Source organism: Ictidomys tridecemlineatus, chromosome 14 (genome assembly GCF_052094955.1).
Source record: "Ictidomys tridecemlineatus isolate mIctTri1 chromosome 14, mIctTri1.hap1, whole genome shotgun sequence".
NCBI classification, from domain to species: Eukaryota; Metazoa; Chordata; class Mammalia; order Rodentia; family Sciuridae; genus Ictidomys; species Ictidomys tridecemlineatus.
Genome location: NC_135490.1, coordinates 37,405,525 through 37,419,001, shown reverse-complemented (window position 1 = coordinate 37,419,001; position 13,477 = coordinate 37,405,525). Strand labels below are relative to the sequence as shown.

At 33.9% G+C, this 13,477-nt stretch overlaps 1 long non-coding RNA gene across 1 annotated transcript in view; it reads right to left on the bottom strand.

The window, feature by feature from the left end:
• The window catches only part of LOC144370596 (uncharacterized), a 75,991-nt gene extending 65,699 nt beyond the window's left edge, over positions 1-10,292 (bottom strand). The window contains exon 1 of the long non-coding RNA XR_013430511.1: positions 10,127-10,292. This is a non-coding gene — a long non-coding RNA (uncharacterized LOC144370596). The remainder of the gene's footprint in view (positions 1-10,126) is intronic.
• Positions 10,293-13,477: the final 3,185 nt, after the last annotated feature.

Below are 13,477 nucleotides of genomic sequence, written 5' to 3'. Positions count from 1 at the left end.
GTGATGGAGTCAAGAACAGACTTGAAGTAGTGAATCTGAAAACTTTGCAGGATATGCAAATGAACATGACCTGAGATCAGTTAGCTATGGGGATATGAATTTCAGCAGAATAGTCTAGAAGTCTAGATTTTGGAATGGAATATGAAGCAATTAACTGGTCAGCAATTAATTGGTCATTGTAGCCAAGTAAAAATATCAGAAAATTAAAAATACAGCTAAAGACAGAGTTTTAATGATAAAGATACCCAGGCATGGTGGTGCAGACCTGTAATCCCAGAATGTCAGGAGGCTAAGGCAGGAAGATCACAAGTTTAAAGCCTCAGCAAATTAGTGAGGCCATAAGCAACTTTATAAGACCTTGTCTCAAAATAAAAAATAAAAATAAAGGGCTGGGGATGCTGGGGATGTAATAGTTAAGCACAATTGAATAAAATCCCGGGTACCAAAATAATAATAATAATAATAATAATAATAATAATAATGGTAAATTCCCATGTCTGAAAAAGAGATTTAAGTAGTCCAGTATAAGAAAGGTCTGGAAAATACCGCTATCAAAGAAGTTTAAAACACACAGTGCTAATCATAAGTGTTAAATGAGGCCAATATGGTAAGTGTTCATTAGATTTGCCAACTTGGATATGACAGAATACTATATTATGAGATGTTCCTTAATTTAAGAAGCTAACTAGAACTCACATGCATTGATTATAAAGTTAAATGCTTGTTTTAGATTTTTAAACACATGTTTACCTTTTTTCCCAAGTATGTTTTCTAAAAGAAGTATTCAACTTATCCTCAATCCCTCGTGTAAAATAAAAACTTTTATGTGGTCTGAATTTTAGTTTATCATTGGCCACCAGTGATTATATACACAGCAGAATCTCTTAGAGAAAAATATTATTGGAGCAAATTATAAAATCTATGTGGAAAAGTCTGATAATAAACCAGTATTTGAATAAACTACCTGTTTTTATTTTACAGAATCTGTACCACAATTTCAGGCTTGCAAACAAGTTCTTACTTGTGTGTGTTTTTTTTTCTTTCTTATGGATTTGATGACTATACTAGATTCTGAAGTCTACATATCAGATCTATTCAAACTTGAACAGTATTATTTTCACAAGTATAGAATTATCATTTCTTCTCCAAAATATACCTCAGACAGAGTACCTTCCAGTGTGCTTTTATTTAATTCAAATATATACATAAACAAGCCAGGCACAGTGGCATACCCCTGTAATCCCAATGGCTTGGGAGGTTGAAGCAGAAGGATCACGAACTCAAAGCCAGCCTCAGCAACAAGAGATGCTAAGCAACTTAGTGAAATCCTGTCTCTAAATAAAATACAAAAAAGGGCTGGGGATGTGGCTCAGAGGTTGAGTGACCCTGAGTTCAATCCTGGTACTGAAAGAAATAAAAAATAAGAAGGTACACACAAACAAACTGCTCTCCATATAGGGTAGACATGATGTTTAACTAAAGAAATAAAAAATAAGAAGGTACACACAAACAAACTGCTCTCCATATAGGGTAGACATGATGTTTAACTAATGTAACAATAATATTTTCACAGAGTATACATTATTATTTAAAATCTAGGGATTTTATGCTTTAGATAGTAGAATGTAAATTTAACTACTAAACCAATTATTTTCAAAGGAAGACATTTAAATGCAGTTTTAGATGTGCAAACATTAAGACTTTTTAAAAATAAAATATTAGAGAATTATTTCTCTCAATAGCTTGAGAAAAAAAAAAAGAAAAGAAAAGATGCATTTTGAGGGAAACCAAAACATGTTTTAACTACAAGGGAGACAAAAGTTTCCAGGTCCCTGGTTGTTTCAAGGGTAAAAACAAGAAATTAATGAAACCATTTTCATGCAATAGTTAGTGTATTTTAAGATTGGAGTGAGGAACATAAATAGGCTTTCTTTTCACAAGATCCTTTAGAGACTTCAGGAATACATTGAACAATTTAGGGACCTTTTTGGCAGCCCCAAGATTACAAGTTCGGGGACAGTAGTTAGCATTTTAGAAAGAACATCATCAAGAGATTCTCACTAGGAGCTTCAAGGACAGGTAATTGCTGCATCATAGAAATGACGGAAAGTAAGATTCAGGTTGCTCCAAATGAGACAATGTTAGAGGAAATGGGATGAGATTCAAGTTTCTTGGTCTTTTATGCTACTGAAAGAATTCCTTTTGCTGGACACAATTCTAACTCTGAGTGCAGAGCCTTCATTTTTGTGGCATGGAACACTGCCCTGATTTTGAGACACTCATTCCTTCCCTGATCCCAAACCCCAATCACTCATCCCCTACCTCCACAGAGGACCCCCTCCCACCCCAATACAATGCCTCATCTCAGAATTGGTCTATTGATCTTGTATATTCCAACTCATTATAGGGTTGAGTGTAATCTCTATCTTGTTTTTCTTCAGACATGGGGCAGGGCCACCTCAGTCGATGCTCAGGAAGAACGTAACATTTCTACTTGAAGCAAACAAGAAGACTGAGACTCACTTGGAAGTTTTCTGAGACTCTTAGACCAGCAGGACTATCTCTACCCAAGAATTCTGCACCCCTTTAGTTGGCTTTCTCTATTCCTATAGAAAGATGCTCCTAACACTTCTTTTAGAGTTCTTTGTTCTATTTTGTATAACTGTGAAGATCATTGCATTGTAGACACAATTTCAAAAGCAATCAAATACACACACACACACACACACACACACACAAAACAACCCATAATATTGAGTTCTGCTTTTCTTCAATTGATATTGGAGTACACAGAAACCAAGTGAATGAAATTAAATTGATCAAATTTCATGTGTTCTGTATAAAGACTAGTGAATTACTCTTGGAGACACATATATGGTAGCAGTATTATATAAGTGAACATAATTCAATCAAGTAGGTATTCCAAAGTATGTTTTAATTAAAGGAGTGTTATTTCATATATTTTTCCTTTTTCCTTTGGGTCACTGGGCATTGTAAAGGCAATAAAGATCTGTACGATATTTGAGCAGTCCTCAGTTATCCAAAAAAATGTGCTGAAGATATTTGGAGACGGAGGGAGGAAAAGTACACTACAGAAAGTATCATGAACATTTTGCATGACAAAGGCTCCTTTCTCTAAGGAGTGGCCAGTGAGACCTCAGGGTGGTCAAAATTCTCTTAAGAAATTATCCTATTATCAGCAATTCCCTAATGTAAAAATTCGCACTTTTTAAATTATTAACAATCGAAAGAAAATGTGAAGGAAGAAGAAAATAATATAAAATGCTGTAGTATTTTCCTTCTCAAATTGTTCATCAAGACTGCTTAATAGAAATGTACCAGCTCGTTTTGAAGTTATTTAAGATGCTGCATTAGCAATGATTTGTAGCAAATGTTTCATCCAACAAATTCTAAGTAATTGTGAAAAGATTTAATGAAGTGCCAATTGAATATTAGAGTGCTCTGTGGGTTGTTTCAGTTTGCTACTTGAGTTATTCTTACTTCAAAATAGTATTCCGTTCTCCCTACAGGTAAAATGTAATGCATGAATAATTGTCTATATATAATTCCAATTAATAGCTTTAAGCAAAGCAAAATTAACTAAAAACGCTCTGCAACTCAGCATGCATATTAAACCAGAACCCAGAAACTGAAATTGAAATAAAATATATCTTAGGAGAGATCCTTTGCTCTGGGAATTTTATATTGTCAATTCTCAAACCAGAATTATACCAATATATTTTTCCAAAAAAATGTAATAAAAAGAAATTATTTATAGAAAAGATTAGGAAACCACTGATAAGTATGATAATTTATTTTAAAAAGTAAAATTTTGGTGAAGGTTAAAAACATACACACACACACACACACACACATGCTGTTCTTCATTCCTTGCCCCAAAGGAATTACCTAGAACCTCTACTGGATAGAAATGATGTATACACTATTTTATTCTCCCACATAACAGCAATGTTTGCTGAAGCATAGAATATCAGATTAGTGAACTTATTCTGCACCTTTAAAAATCAGATTATCACCTGGAGGAAATGCTGGTCTCCATTTAAGAAGAATGAATAAATGAATAAAAACGAGTTATTCAAGTTTCTAACATGTTTTGATGCTCATCTGGAACTAAACCTCTGGAACTAAAATGACCTCCACATTTCATAAGTGTTTTCTAATGTCACCCCAGAACCTTTTTTTTCTTGAAAATGTATCATTTTTTTCATTTCAATATGATGATTTTTTGATACAGCCATTGGTCCTGCACTGAGCCTCTTAAAAGATCTGAAGTCTTCTATAAAATGAGGGAAAAATAAAATCTGCTTTTTCATATTTGTACAAAAACACACCTAGATCAGAAATTGTATAGTAGTCTCACTCCTAATTGCATCAGTGATAGATTTGGGAGAAATAATTTATTGAATCACAGCAGGTTAAGAAAGAGTCAAGGCAAATAAAAACAATTATAATATTTTTTGTATCAAAGTAGCAATTTTTTTTAATAATAGTAAATACCTGGTGTTAGTAAAGGTCAGAACGTGAGTGCTCTTTTATATTGCTGGAAGAGGGTAAGTTAGCACAGCTTTTTGAGGGACATATATCAAAATAGCACATCCTTGGAAATGTGCACACCTAAAATTCCATTTCTCATAACGCCAAGGAAATATTTATACATGTGGATCCAAGTGGGGATGTTGGTGCAGGCCTTGGAATCCCAGATACTTGGGAGGCCAGGGGAGAAGGATGGCAAGTTTAAGGACAGCTTGGACAATCTAGAGAGATTGTGTCTCAAATTCAAATAATAAAGGGTCAGGTTGTCACTCAGTGGTTGTGTCCTTGCCTAGCAGGTGTGAGGCCTTGAGATCTATCCTTATCACTGCCAAAAACAAATAAAAAATGTTAAATATTCTGCCTTTTCAGTTTGATTTGGAAAAAATAAAATAAACAGTGGAAAAAAAAAACAAAGAGTTGATGCATAAAGTTTTAAATGATACTTTCAAATAAGGACTTAGGGCTGGGGATATAGCTCAGTTGGTAGAGTGCTTGCCTCATATGCACAAGGCCCTGGGTTTAATACCCAGCACCACAAAACAATAGCAACAACAACAAAAAACAACAACAACAACAAAAACACAACTAAATAAGGATTTAAATGATACATATTTGTCTCCAAGAGGCCCTTCCTTCTAGGGATTCTTTTGTTCATTTAAAGTATGTTAGAAAGGAATTTTTAAAGTATAATAGGAAGGAACACAATTGTTGAACTGGTGAAAAAGTTTGGCACATTAGACCTAAAGGCTAGAATCATCAATCTCATATGGTTTAATAAGCAATTTAAGTTACCTGAAGGACTTGAATTATTATTCTATTATCACACATCATATCCGAGAAGAAGAACGAGAAAAAACAGGAGCCTAAGGTCCAAGATTGCAATGCACATATTTATAGCCCTGTTCTCATTCCAGCTACCCAATGTCCCCCATGCTACCCTGTGGCTTGAGGTTGAGCCTGTCTGTGGGCTAAAATGCCACCACCTACTAAGCAACCCAGCCAGCAAGCCATTCTTTTTCCTTTATCTTCAGCCCACTTTGTACCAACTGCAACAAACACAAGATGTGTGGTGATTTTGCACCAGCTACAACATGACTTGTTCTATTTTAAAATAGAAGTTGTTTTAAGACTGAAAGAGATTCGATGTTCATTATTTAATAATATGAAATTATCATTCTACTTCAATCCCGATTCAGGGTGGATATCATCAATCATAAAACACTGCAATTTCAACGTTTAACACAATCTGTGATGAGTAATAACTTCTCAGTTGGGAAGAATATGTAATCCTGAATCTACAGTATCATGTTAATCTGAGTGAGCTCAAAGAACGGTTTTGATTTCTTAAGGGACAATGAGAGGAAAGGGAACAAGAAAACCTCAGACTAAGAGTAAACATAGTCCAGCGAGACCAAGATGACTGATCTGAACTCAGAAAAGGAGGCCACAAGAGGGTCCTTTGGCTTTTGGGAAATGGAACAAAATTTTATCTTTTAGATAAAACATGAAGTTTAAAATTTATCCAGTATCCTAAGCATTCAAAAAGAGATACATAATGTTTATTTCTAAAACTCTTTTAGATTATGCAGTCTATTCTCAGGATACTTTTAGGAATCAGGGCAGAATAGAAAAATAAGGGTATATTAACAACTTTCAAAAGAAAGAATCCAAAGAAATATAAAATGTTTTGGTTCACTCTTTTCCCCTGGCTAAAAGACATTTCCATTCATGTCAGTATTGAAATTTTTTCCCACATGTTGGCATCTGTGTCTTTCTGATGCTAAGTCATGGTAGATAAATCGTAAGGAGTGAAAAAGCATTTATATCTGCCAATTTGTACTGCAGAGGGATGAAAGCCTTAATCATGTTTGAATTTGATTCCTGTTCTTCAATATACTTTTAGTAAGGCAAACAAATTTGCAGATATAGAGCAGTCAAAAATAAACTCACACAACTAGTATTTGAATGGCTCCTGTGTAGGTACATCATAGTGCTAGATGTTCAAGAATTTGACAGACACATATATCATCAAATTGGGGGTATAAGGTATCACACTACTCTAATGAATTCCAGCCTTTAACAAAAATGAGACAGCTCCTATAATCCCATAGGAAGCAATTCCTGTATGATACAGTAACTACTGTCATGTTCTCATGTGTCTTGTAAGTGCCAAGATACAGATTGATTATTTATATTTATTATGATGTTGAAATATATTGTTCACATGTAGGCAATATAAAAATGCTCTTCTGTATTTAAGGTGCTTCTTAAAGATTTCTGAACAGGTCTTTTCAAAATCAGTTTAATAATTTGCTTATTTTTGCTCTGACAATCTTTTTTCTTTCTTTTTTTTTTTTAAAAAAAGAGGGCACTGAGAACACTCTATTGTGGTAGGAAGAATGACAATTTCCCAAAGATATCCATATCCCAATCTCTGGAATCCTTGAATATATTACCTTACATGACAAATGACTTTGCAGATATGACAGAGAAGGGAATTTATCTTGGATTCAGGGCACACCCTGTCTAATCATGGTGGTCCTTGTAAGGGAAAGAGGAGACAGAGGAGTCAGTGAAGGAGATGTAATGTTAGAAAGTTGGCATGATATGAGGCCGCTAGCCAAGGAAAGCAGTAGCCTTCCAGAAGTGTGAAAAGCCAAGGAAACAATCCTCTCCTAAAACCTCCAGAGGAGGGCAGCACCATGGAAGATCCTTTGTGGATTATAGACTTCCAGTGTGATAAGATGATAAGTTTGTGTTGTTTTACTAAGTGTATGGTAATTTGTTACAGTAAGCGATAATATAACACTGTAAAAATGCTTTATGATTGGAGATTTTCATATTTAAAATTTCTATCCATCTACAGAAAGAGAGTATGCATAGTTATTTAGAGGGAATTTGTAGGTGTTTCAGAGACTAGATAACATAATATTTGCAATGTTTGAAGAAATGCTAATTTAATCACTTTATTGTATGGACATATTCAGTTACAGAAATAGCATGATTTTTTTTTTAAATCTTTCCTTATTGTGAAGGTAAAAGTTCGAAACCTTACATAGTTCAAATGAACTGCTATATGGAGAGTTACAGCTCAAGGGAAATAGAAATTGAGATTCCTTTCAGCATGATTTTTTGAAAATTTTATAGCATTTATATATTTTAATGGAAATCAAATGTTAGTACACTCATAAGAAAATTATATTTCTTACAAACACTTGGTCACAGGTAAATGAAACATTAGATGACATTGATCAGTGTGGCATCATATAAATTATGTCATTATGCTACTTTAAAAGTGTAAAATCATTTTAATGAAATGGATTTAACAACAAAACAAATAACTTAAAAATCCACAAAATATTGCCAAATAAATTATTTCTAAAGAGATTGTAGTATAAATTATTTTCTTCTAATTATGTATTAATTTCTGCTCAGCCTTTTCTCTGAGGGTTTTTTTCCCTCCTTATTTCTATAGTATATGTTTTTCCTTCTCACAATTTTATTTTATGGAACATGGATAAAAAATCCTTCCTTCATTTCTACAAGTCTGATGACATATTATTGTATCTTCAAAGTATCATGAAAACTATGTTCATTTGCTTTTTGTGGGAAGACAGTAAAGTGCTTCTTTAAGATACAATTAGTAATTAATTTCTTTAGAAAACAAGAGACACAGAGCTAAGGGTTGTATTTAAGAATCCTTCAAAATGTCATAAAAATTTAAATCATCCTCTCTTGTGTTAAAAAATAAGAACACATCTTAAGTAAAAACATATGCCTACGCATAATGTATTTGTAAATTACTAAGAATTATTAAATTTCTCATTGTTTTCTTTGTTCCCTCTTCTATCCCACTCTTAAAGTATATCAGCATCTGGAAATTCTGGGGTCCTAAGCAAAAACCACATAAAGGATATTTTTATTTTTTTAATAAAAATGTAAAAGAAAAAAATAACAAAGAAGAGGAAGGTTTATGTCACTGAAACCAGGATGTCCAGGAAGTGTGAGAAGAAAAGAGTCCTCTGGCTTGAGCTACAGGCGAAATTATGAGGAAAAGAAAGAAATATCTCAAAATGGGTGAACACAGGTGACAGGAGCTACATGATCCTCAGAGGTTTACTATCTATTTTGTGAGAAATGTTCTGTAAGTCTTCCCGTCCTAATATTTTTTTTGGAAGATATTGTGAGAAACCTCTTATTCTAAATCTTACCCTAATTTGCTTTCATCTGCTTACATGTAAACTACAGATATTTTTTCCCCCAGTGGACGTAAGTCATCTGTATCTGCTACTTCCCACTTCTCTCTTCAAAAATATCCTCTTCCCTGATAGAAAATAACAAAGTAAGCGATCTTAAGGTGGAAGAAAGGGTGTGGTTCCACATTCTGTGAGAAGAAACACAAAAACATAGGTAGGAAGTACTTAAATACTGTTCTGATCAATGGCTGCTTTGGTCATTCAGTTTCCAATATCTTGGTTACTAGGAACAAGGTTAAGATAGACATAGATACTCACTGTGTAAGAATTAAAGTTCTCATAGTGGATTAATTAATTGGTCTTAGTTCTCACTATTAATCATGACTCTACTTTGGTTTCCTTGCTTAGAAAGAATTAGTCTATCTGGGCTGCTCATGCTTGGCACTAGGAGGGGGAGGATACAGAGAATCACCTTTATGTCTGTTGTTTCTTACTGTAGTCTACATATTTTTACAGCCATTGCTGGAATAATCACTTAAGCTGATATTAACGTTTTATGTGTCTACATCTATATATTTGTATCTCTATCTAAATACAAATGTACCTATAAAGCATCAAATATGAGAAAGAGAGTGAATTCTTATTCACAGTGATAATATGCTATTACCTTTTGCAAAGGGACAACTTGAATGAAAAGAGAGTCAAATTTGCCTTAATTACCTGTTGTAACAGCACACTGTCTGACACATAATACTTACCTCTACATTTATTACAGACAAGATTGTCTTATTGCTGTTTAATAGGTGCTAATATTAATGGTTTTTTCAAAACATTTTTTCTAATGCTTGAAATTCCTCCAAAAAGGATTTTTTTTCTAAATCTGTCAAATGGTAGAAGTTTATGTTTTTATATCATCCAAAATCAACAAGTAGCAATTTTCTTTGCTTGTGCTTAATTTCAATACATATAGTTTTAAATGTCCTACTGCAGAACAGGCGTGACTTTAGAAAGCCTTAATAAGCAATTTGTGCTGTTATTTTAAAGCATCTTTCATTCAACAGGAAGTTATTTAATCCAGTTACATACATACAAAATACTAACTTAGAAAAATAGTCCTCGCAAAAAACAGAGTTCTTTTACTACAAAAATAACATATTTGTAAAGGTATTAATTTTGGTTCTGAATAACCCATTTTTATAATTAACTTTTTGTTCAATGCTATTGTAGATAAATTACAGATTGGAAGAAATTAATAGCATGTATAATACTGGACATCCTGAAGTCTGTTCCTAATTACAAGTCAGTGTTACTTGTACAATTAGATGTTAAATAGTAGATATTTTGCTTGAATTGGAACCATCCAAAATGGCTCTTACCTGAGTGTAGTATGACTGACGCATCCATATGGAAGGACCTCATGCAGGCACACCACCCTAGAGAGTGGGTTTAGGAACAGCAAGACTCTGGCAAGGAGCTATAACACAAAAATTACAAGCATAGACATATGTAAGGGAATTGAAACTCGATGTTCATAAGGCAGAAGTTAGGCAAACACTCATTGGCAAAGTTACAGTAATAGTTAAACACAAAAAAAAAGTCTATAAAGCTTGGTAATCAAAACCAGATCAGAATCTGTGTCATTTATTTGACCTCAATTTCACCACACCTATAATTGAGCCCATGCAAATTAGCTCAGTTAGCCAAAGAATTTGATCTAAATGATATTAACATTGTTGACAGAGTTGTGTGGTTCCTAACCAAATTGAAAAATGTATTTGTGGTTGTATTTCTGTGACTTTAAGTTGAAAAATTTTATTTCACTCTTTTTTATAGAAAGATATGAAAAAAATGACCACATCTGAATTCTCATTCCTGGGATTTAAAGCAGAGAAGCTGATGGTCATTTGAAAGAGGTTGGATTGAGAGTGAGCTGTTTGCCTGTTTTCATCCCAGGGTAATCATTCTAAAATATGAACTGAAAGACAGGCATCTGTGGATACTGTAAAATGTGACTTCAGGTTCTGAGGAGACTCCTCAGAGAGCTGCACTTCCCAGACATCTTTGCCCTTGGACATTGCCAGAAAGTCTCAGTTCCACATGGTTCTCAGAGAACTTCTTGGAACCCATATGTAGAATTAACTAAGTCTAAGTAGAAGAAGAGGAGGATTCGCTATCCCTGCCTTGAAGACCCAATTTCATGGAACCAAAGCTCATCCTAAACAAAGTAATTCAGCCTTGAATCCTGATATCCTGAATTTAAGTTAGAAAGATGTTACAAATTTTAAAAATATAGTATTTAATTTGCATAACCATTTTCTTTCCAAAGAGTTCAACATAAAATTATAGAAGAGATGTAAAAGTTCTACCATGCAGAGTCTTAATATATGCCTCATGCTCCGGTATAGTTTCAGGTAAAATCATATGATCCTCAATTTCACAAAAGCTATTTTCAGCACAAAAGGAAATCAATACTGAAGTTGCTATAATTTATTTTGACCTGGCCTGTGAATAGAAAAATCCACTACATTTTCCATCAAGACAGTGCTTTAAAAGAAAGTATTAGTATTTGTCATTAACCAATTATTTTTAACAGAGAAAAAGTGGAGACATTTTGTTTTAGAGTCAGTCTCTACCTGTCTTCAGAACAAAGAGCTTCAAGACTTTAGAAAATCTTGTTCATTTTCCAAAAGCAGAAGCAGAAATCTATTTTGAAATTAATAAACCTAATAAGGTCTGTAGTGTTCTCTCTCTCTCTCTCTCTCTCTCTCTCTCTCTCTCTCTCTCTCTCTCTCTCCTCTCTCCTCTCTCTCTTTCTCTCTCCCTCCTTCCATCCCTCCATCCCTCCTTTCCTCACAGGAAATGGGGAATTTTCCACAACTACAATGAGATGAAATAACTAAAAAAATGTTTGTGTCTAGGCACCATCCAGGATAGATGCTGTAGCAGCCAAGAGTGAGTGAGATGAAGATTCTGCATGTTCTTAGATTTCCTCTCTTGAAGAAGACACACACACAAAATTTCCTCAGCTCTAGAGAGAGGACAGCTCAGGAGCCAGATTGGGATGGATTGAGCTACCAGTGCATAGTGTTTAGAAGTGATCAGCAGATCTTGTGTTTTCAGCATCTTGCTTTCGTGGACTATTAGGGTGGGAATTGAAAAGATCTATAATACATTTGATAAAAGTCCAAAATGCCTTAATAAAAAATTATACCTCATAGAATATACTTAATTAAGGTAATACATTTAAAATATATATCTTTCTCTTCTAAGGAATCAAAAATTCAATAAAGAGCAGCTACTTCAGTTCTCTTAGATTATATGCTGTCATTAAGAACAATAATAGACATGTAAAAACATGTTTGTGTTAGATGAGAAACATTGGCCTTTTTTTCCATTTTTTCTCTTTAATGTCACTTATTACTTTATCAGTCATGGGGTATGTTAAGACTGTATGGAGATATTTCAGTTAAAATGATTAGCAAAGCATGCAGCACTTGGTAGATATACAGGGCATTTTGATTTTCTTCCATTATTTGGAGAAGATTAAGGAACCGTCAGGGAAGGGGAAATAGGAAGAAGAGAATAATGGGTAAAAGAAGTCAACTTTCTGCATTACTGCAAATTATTTCCTCATCTGGTCCTTTCCTTGAATTGAGACTGGACCAAGGTTTTTCTATAGCAACACTAGCAGCCATGTTCCTTACCAATTTGATGCCCTCTCTTGAGAGGGAGTTCTAAACCAAAAATCCAAAATGACTTAGGACAAATAAGCTTCAGATACAATTTGTTATTAGAAAATAAATGTAAAATTTGCAATTGTTAAATCATTGACTTTTCCAACAAAAGAAATGTAGTATCTCTTCTGTTTTTAATATAAATATTTTCATCACTAGGATCTGGATTTCTTGAGATAAAGAGTCTAATTTTTCCACAGTTCTTTCGGTAGACAGAATTTTTTAAACTCATTTATTTAAATATGCATAAGAAACAGAGTGAATTTTCATTTACCTAATACAGTATGAATGTATAATTCAATGGTCTATCTATCTATTGAAATTACTATTTTTAATTCTCTTCTTACTGATACCTTAATAATATAAACTTATGGAGAGAAATGTTTTAATATTGTTATTTTGGATATAAGCATTCAGGAGACATTGTCCTTAGCCACACTGGATCATCATAATAATCTCTCATGGATAGTCAAATATGGGTGTTAGTAGAATAAGCACAGTCATTCTTGGAATTTCTTTTTTTGTTGCTTTTCTTTACTCTCTCTCTCTCTTCCCTCCCTCCCTTCCTCCCCCCCCTCTCTTTCTTTCTTTTTTTCTTTATTTCTTTCTGGTGCTGGAGTTTAAACCTAGAACCTCATATATGCTAGGCAAGTGCTATAATACTGAACTTCATACTTTACCTAATAAATTTATTCTGAATAATATTAATTTTTAGAAACCTGTAATTCAGACTGAAACATTGTTTAAATTTCTTTTAGAATGTACATGTGTGGAGGGGAGCAGTGGCCCACACCTGTAATCCCAGAGCCTGGGCAGGCTGAGACAGGAGGATCATGAATTCAAAGCCAACCTCAGCAACAGTGAGGTGCGAAGTAACTCAGTGAGAAGTATCTCACAGGAAATGGGGAACCTCACAGGATAAAATACAAAAAATACAAAATAAAATACAAAAATAGGGCTGGGGATGTGACTCAGTGATCCAAGTGTCCCTGA